A 13,102-nucleotide genomic window follows, 5' to 3' on the forward strand; every position below is an offset into this window, starting at 1 on the left:
ACAGGGGCTTTCCCATCTCTGTAGAGCAGGGTGCTGTGTGGGTCCAGAGGAATGCTCTAACCAGGGCAGGCTTCCTGGAGGAGGAGCTGTCTACAGGAGGTGCTCTGTGCCAGCAGAGGAAGAGAAAAGGATAAAGATGTCTAGAGGCAGGCTGGGATGTCTGACTTCAGAGAATCCATGTGGTAGGAGAGATAGACAGCTGGGAATGGTGTCTCATGAGAGTACAGGGCGAGCCCCGCATGCACAGTGCTCAGCAGAGACCTCCTAGGGACGTCTAGGCCCTTCATCAAGGGCTGCTGGGCTCCTGAGGTTTAAACCAGAGCAAGGATAACCACTCATTTCAGGCCCCGCCTTCTAGTTTATGCCCCCATGGACAGGCCCCGTTCCCCATCTCTCCAAACATACTGACCTCTCTTCTGTCTCAGTCATGCCACTTAAAGCTTGCAGCTATGTGCAAGCTATAGCCCCATTCTAGGCCTTGGTCCGCCAAGATTGCACCTCTGTGGTTCCCTGCTTGAGATTCAATTCCCCAGAGCTACTTACAGTCCGTCACACATCCTTTTCCTGAGGAAGTGCTGCCACCTGGTGGCTAATTTCAGTACTGCCTCAAATAGGCATCACCAGGGTCAGCCTGCTGACTCAGGGCTGACTGCAAAGCCTGAGAGTCTGCAGTTTAAGCACAATGGTGAGGCTGGTCATTAGAATGCCAGGCTGTGCCTGACCCTGTACCCCTGAGCTGCTGCTGTGCCCAGCACAAGGCCTACATGGCATGGAAGGGTCACCGTGAAGGTCAAGAAGTCAAGGGTGGGTCGGACCCACTCACTCATTCCTAACTTCATTTTATAACTATTTATTGAGCACTTGCCAAGTGCAGCCAAGAGAACAGTGAAAGAGACAGTGGAGCCTGCTGCTGACAAGTTTGTAAGAGCAAGTGGGAGTGGCAGGCGAGATGGGAGAAAATCAGCGAATTCCAAGATGAACATGGTGGAGTAGGTGACCGGCTCTATTCAAACGGTCTCTGGGAGACGCTGGAGATGCCAGTGAGGGGGCAGCTGGCAGAGACCCCAGCAGAGACCCCTGGGTTAACTGCACATCAACACCTTTTGGGGGGTGACATGAAATGACTCAGGAGGCCAACAGGGCCACTGTGTGCTCATACGAGGGAGTGTGCAGTTGGCGTATCTATCTGCTTACTGACCAGCTCTCTCTCTCTCTCTGCTACCTTCTACCATATTGTAAGCTCCCAGAGCCTGGAGCCTAGCCCAATCAACCACCCTCCATCCCCAACTCCTAGCACAGCGGTAAGCACGTGGCTGGCATTCCACAAAGGTCTGTTTGGCTAAATGAGTAACTGTCCTGATCCCACCACTTTGGCAACCCTTTCTGCTCGGCCACTGCCTTCAGTCAGCTGACTAGGCCAGCGGTGGGATGTATACCTCAGAGGGGACCGGAGTCCCTCCAACCACTGGCCCAGCTCAGCATGCAAAGGCTGACCTCTGACTCGCCCCTGCCCTCTGCACCCCCCTCCCCAGCACTCTGCCCTCTGGGTTAGGTCAGTGATGAAAGCCATGGAAGCCTGGGGGTGGGGAGTACAGAGACAGTGTCTGATTGTTCCCCAAGCCTACTGACCACTGAGGACTAGGTCTCAGAACGCCCCTCCCTTCCTCTCCCTCCCTCTGTGTCTTTTCTCCCTCTTCCTTCCTCCTCTCTCCCTGCCTCTTCCAAATTCTAGTGGGAAGTTATTACCCACGCAGATGCGCGGCACCCCACAGTGCACCAGAGATTCAGAATCGGCCATCTGGCTTGGGGTCCTCTTTGGAAAGAGCCTAGGACTGAAGCCAGAAGACCTCGGGCCCTCTTTCAGGCTGTGACCTTGAGTGACATAGCTTGGGATGCTCGAGTGAGTGCAGCCACACACGAGGGCTCCAGGAATGGCAGGTGGAGACAGATTGAAGAGTTCCTTGTCAGTGTCCTGCGCTGTCCCGCAGGTGCAGCCTTGTGCTGCACCCTCGGTCTCAGGGTCCAGCTATGCTGCAGGGAGCCCTGAAGTGGCACCCTCAGCTAAGGCTGGGTGCTCAGCAGGCAAGGCTCCACTCCTCTGTTTGGTGTCCGGGGCTCTTGCTGGTCCCCGTGATTGTACTGAACTGAATGTAGAGGCAGTCAGGAAGAAGGGGGTATCGTGACTCGCATTGTGAGTTACTGGCTGCCTCTGGGCACTGATTTGGGTCTTTCCCTTCTCTCTCTCTCTCTCTCTCTCTCTCTCTCTCTCTCTCTCTCTCTCTCTCTCTCTGTTTGAGACAGGGTTTTTCTGTGTAGCCCTGGCTGTCGTGGAGCTCACTCTGTAGACCAGGCTGGCCTCAAACTCACAGAGATCCCTCTGCCTCCTGAGTGCTTGGATTAAAGGCATGCACCACCACCACCTAGCTCTCTTTCATTCCTTAAGGAAAGTCTCAAACATGCACAGTTTTAAAAGCTCGCCAGGAAAACAGGTTTCATCAGTGACTCCTCTTACACCCTATTTTCAGTCACCCCTGTCCGCTCTGTGCTCCTCCCCTATAGGGACACCTTTTTTAAAAATTATTTTTAACTATGTATATGGGGGGAGAGGTATGTGGGCACAAGTGCAGATGCCCTTGGAGGCCAGAGCCTCAGATCCTCTGGACCTGAAGTTCCAGACTCTTACTCAACATAGGTGCTGAGAACCAAACTCAAGTCCTCTGCGAGAGCAGTATATGCTTTTAATTGCCTAGCCATCTCCCCAGTCCTGGTTTGGTTTGGTTATGATGACAAGGTCTCACATAGGCCAGACTGGTCTAGAACTCTCCATAGAGCCAAGAATAGCCTCCTATCACCACCTCCCAAGCCCTTTGATGACAGTCAGGCAGCATCGGATCTGGTCTGTGTGGTGCTGGGGACGGAGATGCACCTGCCTCTGCCTCCTGAGTGCTGGCATTAAAGGTGTGTGCCACCACCTCCCGGCTTTATTGCCATTTTCTTAGGCTTGGGTTCTGGGAACTTGGGCACAGCAAGCAATTTACTGATTGGCCATCTTCTCAGCCCAAACAAGGTCTCACCGTATAGCCCTGTTCAGCCTGGAACTCGCAGAGACTCATCTGCCTCTGCCTCCCGTAGTGCTGAGATCAAAGGCGTGGGACCGCCATGCCAGACTCCAGCATTCACTTGTAAACCTCTCCAGCTATTTTCCTGACCTGCAAACTGCTCCGTGGTTCTGTGCACGCATTTCTCTCAACAAATACTTGGGATGCTATCACTGGGTCCTGCAGTAAGTATAGTTTATTATGTTTCTTTCAAATTTTTTAATGTGGTGTGTGTGTGTGTGTGTGTGTGCAGGCTCACTCATGGAGGTCAGGGAATTGTGTTAAGGAATAGGATCTCTCCTTCCACCATGGGACTCAGAGATCACATTCAGGTTCTCAAGCTTATGTGGCAAGCGCTGTTATCCACTGAGCCCTCTCACCCACCCCAAGGTTTTAATTTTTTTAAAGAAACCGCTAAACAATTTTTTCAGTAACACTGTAAATCCTTTATTATATTTATTGTGTTATTATAAGTAGAAGGTTTTTTTAAAATCATATTTTTTAGACTCAGCCAGGCTGACAGACATCTATAATCCCCATTCTCAGGAGGTTGAGGCAGGAGGATTATGAATGTGAAGTCACTCTGGACTACATAGTAAAAACCCTATTTAGCCAGGCGGTGGTGGCGCACGCCTTTAATCCCAGCACTCGGGAGGCAGAGACAGGTGGATCTCTGTTAGTTTGAGGCCAGCCTGGGCTACAAAGTGAGTTCCAGGACAGGCACCAAAGCTACACAGAGAAACCCTGTCTCAACAACCCCCCCCCCCCAAAAAAAACCTACTTCAAAAAAATAAGCCAGCTTGGCGGTAGTGCATGCCTTTAATCCCAGCACTCAGGAAGCAGAGGCAGGTGGATCTTTGTGAGTTCTAGGATAGCCAGAACTACATAGTAAGACCCTGTCTTTAAAAAAATCCAACAAACAAGGGGCTGGAGAGATGGCTCAGCAGTTAAGAACATTGCTTGCTCTTCCAAAGGTCCTGAGTTCAGTTCCCAGCAACCACATGGTGGCTCACAACCATCTGTAATGAGGTCTGGTGCCCTCTTCTGGCCTGCAGGAATATAGGCAGACAGAATATTGTATACATAATAAATAAATACTTTTATAAAAAATCCAACAAACAAATAAAAAACAAGAAATGAAGGAGGTAAGAAATGAAGGCAGGGAGTTTTATTCTGTTACCTTTGACGTTATATGCAATCATTTTTACATCTGAATATGATCCGCATACCACACAGCCACCACCACTTTGACCGTCTACTGCATTTATCCAGCATTGTTTGGGCCTTTGCAAGGCTACACAAGCTTCGCCAGTGTTTAATTCCAAAATATTTTTACCATGCCCCTCCTATCCCTCCGCCAAATATTCCCCCCCCATTCACTTCCTGGCTCTCCTTCCCCAGCTCTCCCCAGTCCTCCTCCGCTGTGACCTCGGAGTTGCTGCTGCGGAATAATTTAATGTGTGCCCCGTCGTAGCTGGCTTCTGTCACTCGTGTTGGAGCTGCAGTTCATGGTTTTGTTGTTGCTTTGATTTGTGCTTTTTTAGAAAAGACACTCTCTCACTATACAGCCCAGCCTGGCCAAGAGCTATGTAGACCACCAGTCTATCCTAGACTTTCAACAATCCTTAAGCTTCTGCCTCTTTTTTTTTTTCTTTTTTCTCTTCATGTTAAATCTTATATGTACGGATGTCTTGCTTGCGTGTCAAAGGGTAAGCCATGAGAGTCTTTTCTCTTCTACCATTCGTATTCTGGGGTCTGAACGCAGGTCGGCGGGCCCTGAAGTAGAAGCACTTACATGCTGAGTCATCTTTCCAGCCAGCATTAGTCTCTTATACTGCTTGGATGGAGGTGTCTCCTGGGTAAATTTCATTTTCTCATTATTTGCCTGTGGATTACTTTGGGGTTTTGTGTAGGCCACTGTGGCTCTTCAATGTCACTTCGCATCCTCCCTCCCAACCCCTACACTGCTTTATCTGGAAGTTTCCTATACAGCCACCGGCCTTGGCTGGGAGCTCGGATACAACACGAGCAGACACGCGGATGAGTGGCGAATGCAGTGAGGCTGATTTTAAGGGATGGGTCTCCCGCCCCTTTGGAAACTGTGCTGGGCTTCAGCAATGATCTTCCTTAGCTCTGAAGCTCCTTCCCTACCCCGACCCTGTGGGTCTAAGACCGTTCACCCCAGGAAGCTGCTGAAATGTGTCTCCAGGGCTGAGATGGCCTTGGGACTGTCTCCTAAGCTGCCCAGTCACTGATGAGTTGTTTAGACAGATTCCAAGTATTCCGCCAGGCTTGTGTTTCTAGGATGTGTACATGTTATTCTGCCTGGCTGGGGCTGTGCTGCTGGGGCTTATTTAGGAGTGTTAATGTATTAATGTTTGAGTAGGACCCATTTCCTAGCAGGCTTGTTCTCTGTGTGCCTTTGAACATGCCGTGGAGGGGACAAGGGCAGCCTTTATCTAGGCCTCCCTGTCTGTCTCTGTCCATTCCTTCCTCTTACACTACTCTGGCTTGAAGCACTTGGCCCATGAATGCTCCTGAGGGTGCCAAAGAGTGAGATGCTCTCTCCTGCTCTAATCTGAAATAGCTGTGGAGCTAGAGAGCCTGAGACCCGAGTTCCAGAGGCACCTACAGAGAGCGAGTGAGCTGTGACCCCCAAACCTCACTAAAAAGAGCATCATGATGGAATCCCTCCCTCCCTCCTCCTGCAGAGGAAGTGGCTAAGTAGGGGCCAGGGTCAGGGGTTAATGACCATATTGTGCTCAGGGCTGTGGATAGCTCAGCTTGTCAGTGGCAGCATCTAAGCATTCATAGCCCCAGGGGAGCCCCTCCCCTTTCCCATCCATCCTTCTCAGAGGGAGGAGTCCCTGCTGGCCTTTAATTGCCATCAGGTCATTATACCCACTGAGGACACCAGGCCATCTCCTCTGGTGGGGTCTGCTTTGCTGAGGCCCCAGATATAGCCCTCCACCTCCTCTGTCCGCAGGTCCCAGTTAACTCGCCACCATCGTGGACTGCCGGGATGTGGCAGGGACCAGGGGCCAATGAGGGAGGCAGCCAGGGACTCATGTAGCCTCAGCACACACACACACACACACACACGGAATAAAGTGAAGTTAGAAAATAGTAAACTCAGCTGAGCGCAGTGACATACAACTGCAATCCCAGCACTCAGGAGGCCAAAGCAGGAGGACTGCCAAAAGATGAAGGCGAGAGTCAGGTCTACATAGAGCTCCAGCCTGGCCAGAGCTACATAGTGAGACCCTGCCTCAAAGAATCGTAAGTCAATAGATAAACTCACTAAAGTCCACAATCCCAAGAATAAAGGTTCAAATTTTTTCTATTGTCGTTCCAGATTTTTTTTTTTTTAAAAAAGATGTTTGTTTATGTGTGTGTTTATGCGTGTACATGTGGGTATGCAAAGAGGCCAGAACGGGATCAGATCCCCCAGAACGGAGTAACAGGTCCTCTGCTAGAGCAGCAAGTACCTCAGCTCTGAACCACCTCTCCAGCCTCTATTACATTCTGAAAAGTGTTTGCATGTGTATAAGCATGTCTGTGCAATCTCCCCACCTTCCTCGGGTAACTTGTGTGCACATGCATACGGAGGCTGGAAGACAACATTGTGGAGCCAGTCCAGGGTGCGGCCCACCTTATCTTTAAGACAGGGACTCTTACTGGCCTAGAACCTGACAAGTTTTCTAGGCCGGCTGCTCTTGAGCTGGGGGATCTGCCTGTGTTCTCCGGTGTCGAGAATTGCAAGCACGTGATATCACGCCTGGCTTTCTCATGTGGTTGTGGGAACTGAACTCAGGACCTCAGGTTTGCACGGCAAGCACATCACCAATTGAGTCATCGCCCCAACCTGTCCTGTTTTCTCTCTCCACGTGTTTAAATACAGTGGATTCGTGCAGGGTTCACTATTAGCTTTGACCACACTGCTCCTAGTTGAAGCTACCTGAACGCACATATCTGCAGATGTCCTGGATTTCACATGACCTTACACCATAGACACTTCTCTACAATATTAAAAATCCTGCAGGAATGTCATTTTTTCACCACCACAATGCATTCTGTTATGTGAACGTGATCTGCCTTGGGTTCCCGTCCTGGGCTCTTGACTGTTAAGGTCACAGCCGGCTTTTGTTATCACACACACTGCAACAGCGTCTCCAGGCATAGAGCTACACAGACACATCTTTAACAGAGCGTTGTCGGGTGTCTTCGTGAACCAAGTCACCACAGAGACTGGACTGGCGTGTGGTCCTTTAGGAGCAGCCCTGCCTTGCAGTTGTGGCAGGTGTGTCCTGTGTGTCACATGGTGACCCTGCAGCCCGCCATGGAGGGAACCTGCAAAAGTTGAGACAAGTAAGGTTAACTCAACAAGGACCCCCGAGATCCTGGGCCCTTCTGCTCCTGTGCACCTTGGCTGGTCTCCTGTCCTGCTGCTCCAGTCCTGGGAACCGAGCAGCAAGGATGACTGATGTCTATGGCAGAAGGTACGAGCGGTCTGAGAGGCTCATAGCAGTTCCCTGGAGATGAAGTGTCCAGTTTGGATAGCAGGGGAAACGACCCCTCTCCTGCAGACCAGCAGGGGGCCCTGTTCTCTCCCTGTCAGGAATATTGTGTTGGGTAAGGCAGCCTCATGAGTAGGCTTTGAACTCTGCCAAGGGCAGACATTCCTACTATGTGCTACAGCACCATGTGTGGCGGGCGACATTTTTGCAGCCCTTTGGGGGGAGAGTGGGAGGGTTCACACAAAGGGATGTGGCTGAAGACCACCCAATCCCTCTGAAGCTGCCTAGCCCTTGCTCTCCTTGATGCCCACACAGTTGGGTGATGACAGCTGTCCATGACCAGGTGGAGTACCTCTGCAAAACCATCCATAATGGCATGGGTGTAGGACAGGGTCATTGCTCCCAGGCTGGGAATGTGGCCAGCACCAAGAAGGAAAAAGGCAGCTCAGCAACTCCTGGAGGTGCCAGCACAGGGCACCCCAAGCTCTATGCACCCTCATGCTCTCTCTAGAACTGGAGATGCCAGCTCTCAGTGTACCCCAAGCTCTATACACCCTCATGCCCTCTCTAGACTTGGAGATGCCAGTTCTCAGGGCACCCCAAGCTCTATGCACCCTCCTGCCCTCTCTAGACCTGGAGATGCCAGCTCTCAGTGTACCCCAAGCTCTATACACCCTCATGCCCTCTCTAGACTTGGAGATGCCAGTTCTCAGGGCACCCCAAGCTCTATGCACCCTCCTGCCCTCTCTAAACCTGGAGATGCCAGCTCTCAGTGTACCCCAAGCTCTATGCAGCCGCCTCCAACTGCAGCGTGGAAATGCCACTGAACAGAGCCTTCAGCTCCCCTCCCCCACCATCAGATGGCTCCTGTCTCCAGACCCTCCCTCCTTGACTCTCCTGCCTGCTGGGGGATCTTCCCCTCCAAACCACTTCATGGTCAGGCCTTCCCCATGCACTATCAATATCTCCCCTTCCCCACCCCTCCTTTCTCTCACCCTGTAGAGAACAATGCTCTAGACTGTGTTCCTCCATCCTCCTCCTGTATCCAAGGGAGTTGGTGTTGCCCCCAGATACCATCAGCAAGTCCTTTTTCTCAAACACACCCACCTCTGCTCTGGGGACGGTCCAGGGCTCAGGTCCTTGTCTCTGAAGTATCTCCCTTGTCTTTCCAGGCCACATTGCTGGTCACCTGACCTCTATGACCCCTGTGGCAGGAGGGCAAGCCAGCAGCATCCTCCTTCCCTCCTTTCTCCATACCCATGGGATCTGCAACTTTCCACACATCTCCCTGGCCTTGCCCTAGGATGGGGGGCCTTCACCTTGCCCCACTTTTTTTGACGGTCTCAAGCTGTGAGACTGTCCCCGTTCCCCAGACCTCATAGCATCTCCTCACATACATGCTCACAGTACTCAAACTGTTTTTGCCTTGCTATGAAATAGTGTGATCTATCTACCAAAAACACAGGGGGTGGGCTGTTCTTGATCCCTTCCCTGTCTTGTGCCTGCCCCCCACCATCTGGTCCATTTCCAAGTCTCACCCATCCTGATCCTCGAGGTGGTATGAGCTGGTATCCAGTGACTCTCCACCCACCACTCAGAGGTGGAGGTGCCTTGGGCAAGTCAGGTTCCTACCTGAGCCTCATCTGCCTGGATGATGTGACAAGAAAAGCAACCTTCCTCCTTCCTGGCTTGTTTGGGGGCTCTGTGAAGACCTTATGCCTTGGCGACCATCACTGTTGACATGATCTCTGTCGCCCCAACCAGGGTCCCAGGCTCCACATTCCCCCAAAGAAGACCCGACGCCGGAGTGCTGGCCATACACGGGCCACGGAAGTAATCCTGCCACGTTTCTCCAATCACTGCAACATGCCCACCAGGCAGGCACCTGTCACCCCATTTTACCCAGGAGGAGACTGAGGCCTCAGTGCCACAGTAGAGAGAGCCATTGCCTCCACGGATGCCGCCCACACCACCCACTGATTCAAAAGCTTTGACATCTGCTGGGCACTGTGCTGCTAGGTGCTGGAGGCCTAACAGTAAGCCAGGCTGGCACAGACCTAGCCAACAAGGCAGAGAACTTTCTAGAACACATAAATCTGACTCTATAAACTCAGCGAGTAGTTAGAGCTAATGGCACACGCCTTTAATCCCAGGACTGAGGCAGAGGCAGGCAGGTGTCTGTGAGTTGGAGGCCAGCCTGGCCTATATAGAGTTCCAGGACTACATAGACAGACTCTGTCTCAAACATACACACACACACACACACACACACACACACACACACACACACACATGCATAGAGCTTCCCTCTGCCCTCAGGATCCAAGCGTCTTCTCAGTAGTCACCATCAGTCCTCTGGGTTCACACGGCACCCCTCATTTTCCACGCTCCACTAGGGCACATATGGGCTATGGGACTTCTCCCTCCCACACACCATGCACCACCTCCTTGCCTGCCTCCCCCCAGTAGCAGCTCCTTCCTGCTTCTTACCTCAGCCTCCATTTGGAGCTAATCTCTAGCACCTCCTCCAGGAAGCTTTTCACCCTCAGCTTCCAGACAGAAGAAGGATCTTTCAATGTGTTCAGGCATCCGGACTCGCAGCATTTGAGACTCTCAACCCCTCTCTTTGAGGGCCACAGTTGTTCAACTCTCCCCCACTCTCCCAGTGCCCCTCACCACCCATCCCACCGAGTCCTCAAGTTCATGGCTGCCTCTGCCCCCTACGACACAAGCCCAGCAGAACAGAGACAGAGGAACACACATACTCCCAGCCTGTGAACATGCTCTGTCCATGCTGATGGGAGAGATGGAGCAGTCAGTGAGTGTTCTGGCCGCTGAGCCCAGCCTCCTCAGAGCCATGGCCTCTAGGATTCTAGACATGGCCAGGCGGCTGTAATCCACCTAAGTGTTCCTGTCCCTCTCCTTCCAGGCCCTAGGCTCTTTTGGGGTGGGCAGGCAGTGGTCCTGGAAGACAAAACAAGTGAACTGGAGTCAGTGGGGATGAGATCCGGGACCCGATTGTGCAGCTTCCCTGTGACTCAGTTTCCTGATTTAAAAAGGGCTCTCATCAGTCCTTCCATTTTGCGGGGTGGCTGTGGGAGGCGACAGTGGCACCAGCTTCCCAGGGAGCGGACGCTTCATTCACTGTCTGGCTGGCTTCCTGACACTCCCCATCTCAGACACAGTCTGTTTCATTTTGCAAAGTTCCGGGGAATTTGGTTTTGGCCCTCTCTAGAGGCCAGACCCATTGTGTGCGTTGCTCTCTCTAGAGGGGTCTGCTGGGGAACACCTGTGCCTTGGCCCCAACCATAGCACCTGCACACCGAGGCGTCGACACCAACACTCCCCCCTTGAGCCCTAGTCTCCACCTCCCAGGACAGAACTTCCTGGCCCCAGGAGGCCGCTGTGTAGATGAGATGGCTGACTGAAAAGTATCTTGTCTCAGTGCTGAGCCGCCTGGGCTGGAAGCTTGGAAGATGAAGGTCTCTTTTCAGCCTGGCGGCAGAAAGCGGGCCCCAGGACCTCAGTTGAGCCCTAGGCTCCCCCAGAGTGGCTTCTCCAGCCCTGGAAGCCTCAGAGAAGCCGCGGACAGCCTAGAAGGGCAGTTTTCAAAATGGCCGCCGCGGCCGCCAAGGTCCTTTCTCCTCCCTAGGCGCCCTGGAAGAGGGAGGGCAGCACGGCCAGGCCACGGTCACTCCTGCAGCCCAGGGGTGCAGCAGAGTAGGCCAGGAGGCGTGGGGAGGAGGGAGTTAGGGTGGGTGGGGGGCAGAGAAGAGCCAGAGAGAGGGGCCGGGAGAGGAACAAAAGGTCCCTTTGTGACACGGGGCAGGGAGAAGAGGGAGCGCATTACCCAATGCCCAGAAGCCATGTTGGTAACAAGAGAACCATTCTCTGCCTTGCTTGGAAAACAACTTGGAGCAGAGAGAGACAGGGAGAGATTTAACCCCATGGGCGCGGGCACAGGGGCCTGAGGCCACTGTGGGAGGCAGGGAGAAGTAGGAGCTGGAGGGGCCTATGGGGTCCAGAGCAGTGGGACTTCCTGTCTCCCAGCCCTCTCTGTAGTCAGAACCAGACTCCCAACATGGCCGCTTGGCCCAATCCCAGCTGCCTCTGGCCTGGGGACAAGCCATAGACGGGCTTCTACCTGCCTAGGCCTGGCCGGATGAGCCATGAGAAGGGCCTTCAAGATCGCCTGCCCTCTGGGGAACCCCCTGATTCCTGACATCTTCTGGGTTCAGGTCCCATGGCTGGTCTACCCAGTTCCAAGGCTACTGCGGGGAAGCTGTCTCTCCTTGACAAAGTGCCTCCCATCTTTGCTCTGTTTTGTCTTATAGGAAGTTCTTCAAATCTAATTGAATTTCTTTATTCCCAGCCCAGCTTTCTCCTGCTGCCCCACCTTCTATGTCCTATTCTTGGTGCCCAGGCTTCTAGAACAGGGCAGGGGACACTAAAAGATGCTTTTGCGTCCTCTCCCCCTCCTCCCCTTTCTCTTGACCTTCCTCCTCCATTCCCAGTCTTTCCTTCACGCCTTCCTCCCTCCCTTCAATTTCCTTCCTCCCTCCCCCCTCCCTTCCCCCCTCCTTCCTAATGTCTTCAATGATGGAACTCGGGCTGTGTCCTCGGCGCTGTTCCAGCCCAGGGGCTATAGCCACGGAGAAATGGCCTGCTTTTGCCCTTGCAGTCAATGTTCACTAGAGGGAGATGAACAATAAACCCATAAGCTGACATCAGGGCAAACCAGGAGGGAGGGGGCCATGAGAAACAGAATCGCTGCAGCTGCAATGACGCGCGCCCATTATCCCAGGACTCCCAAGGCTGAGCTAGGAGAATCTCAAGTTCTAGACCAGCCTGGGCTACAGAGAAAGTGCCGGGCCCTGTCAATAAAAAGGTGGTGGAGGAGGAGGAGAGGGGGAGGGAAGAGAGGAAGGGAGAACCACGAAAAGAGCGCGACATCGGACTAAGATTCTGAATGAAAGAAGGAAGATATGTAGAAGAATGTTCTAGACAGAGAGATCACATGCCAAGGCCCCAAAAGGGAACGTGTTGCTGAGCTTAGGAGCAGGCAGGGGGCCAATGGGGCAGGAGAGGTCAAACACTGAGGGTCAGGAGCCCAGCTGTGAAGGCTAAAGGAAGGGATGATGTCAGGGGTCCACCAAAGCTTGGAGCAGGGGATGGGGGGGGGGTTGATGTAATCTGTGCTGCATTGAGACAAGGACCCTGGCTGTCGGTGGGTATGACGTCATGGGGGTCTCAGGCATAGACGCTGGAGACCCCGAAGGATTTTGCTACATCTTTGGGGATTACTTCCACAGGCCCCTCCTTCTTAGGTGGCTGCCCCACTATCATCCAGTTCTTGCCGCTAATGTTTACACAATACCTACTAAGTGCCAGGAGTGGGAACTGTTCCTAGTAGGTGTGTAAGGTGAACTCCCTGGTCACCAGTGGGTGGGTGACAGGCCTCTGAACAGCACCTCTAGAGGACAAACC

This window comes from Alexandromys fortis, unplaced genomic scaffold (genome assembly GCF_014885135.2).
Source record: "Alexandromys fortis isolate MF-2015 unplaced genomic scaffold, M_Fortis_MF-2015_v1.1 scaffold_157, whole genome shotgun sequence".
NCBI lineage: Eukaryota > Metazoa > Chordata > Mammalia > Rodentia > Cricetidae > Alexandromys > Alexandromys fortis.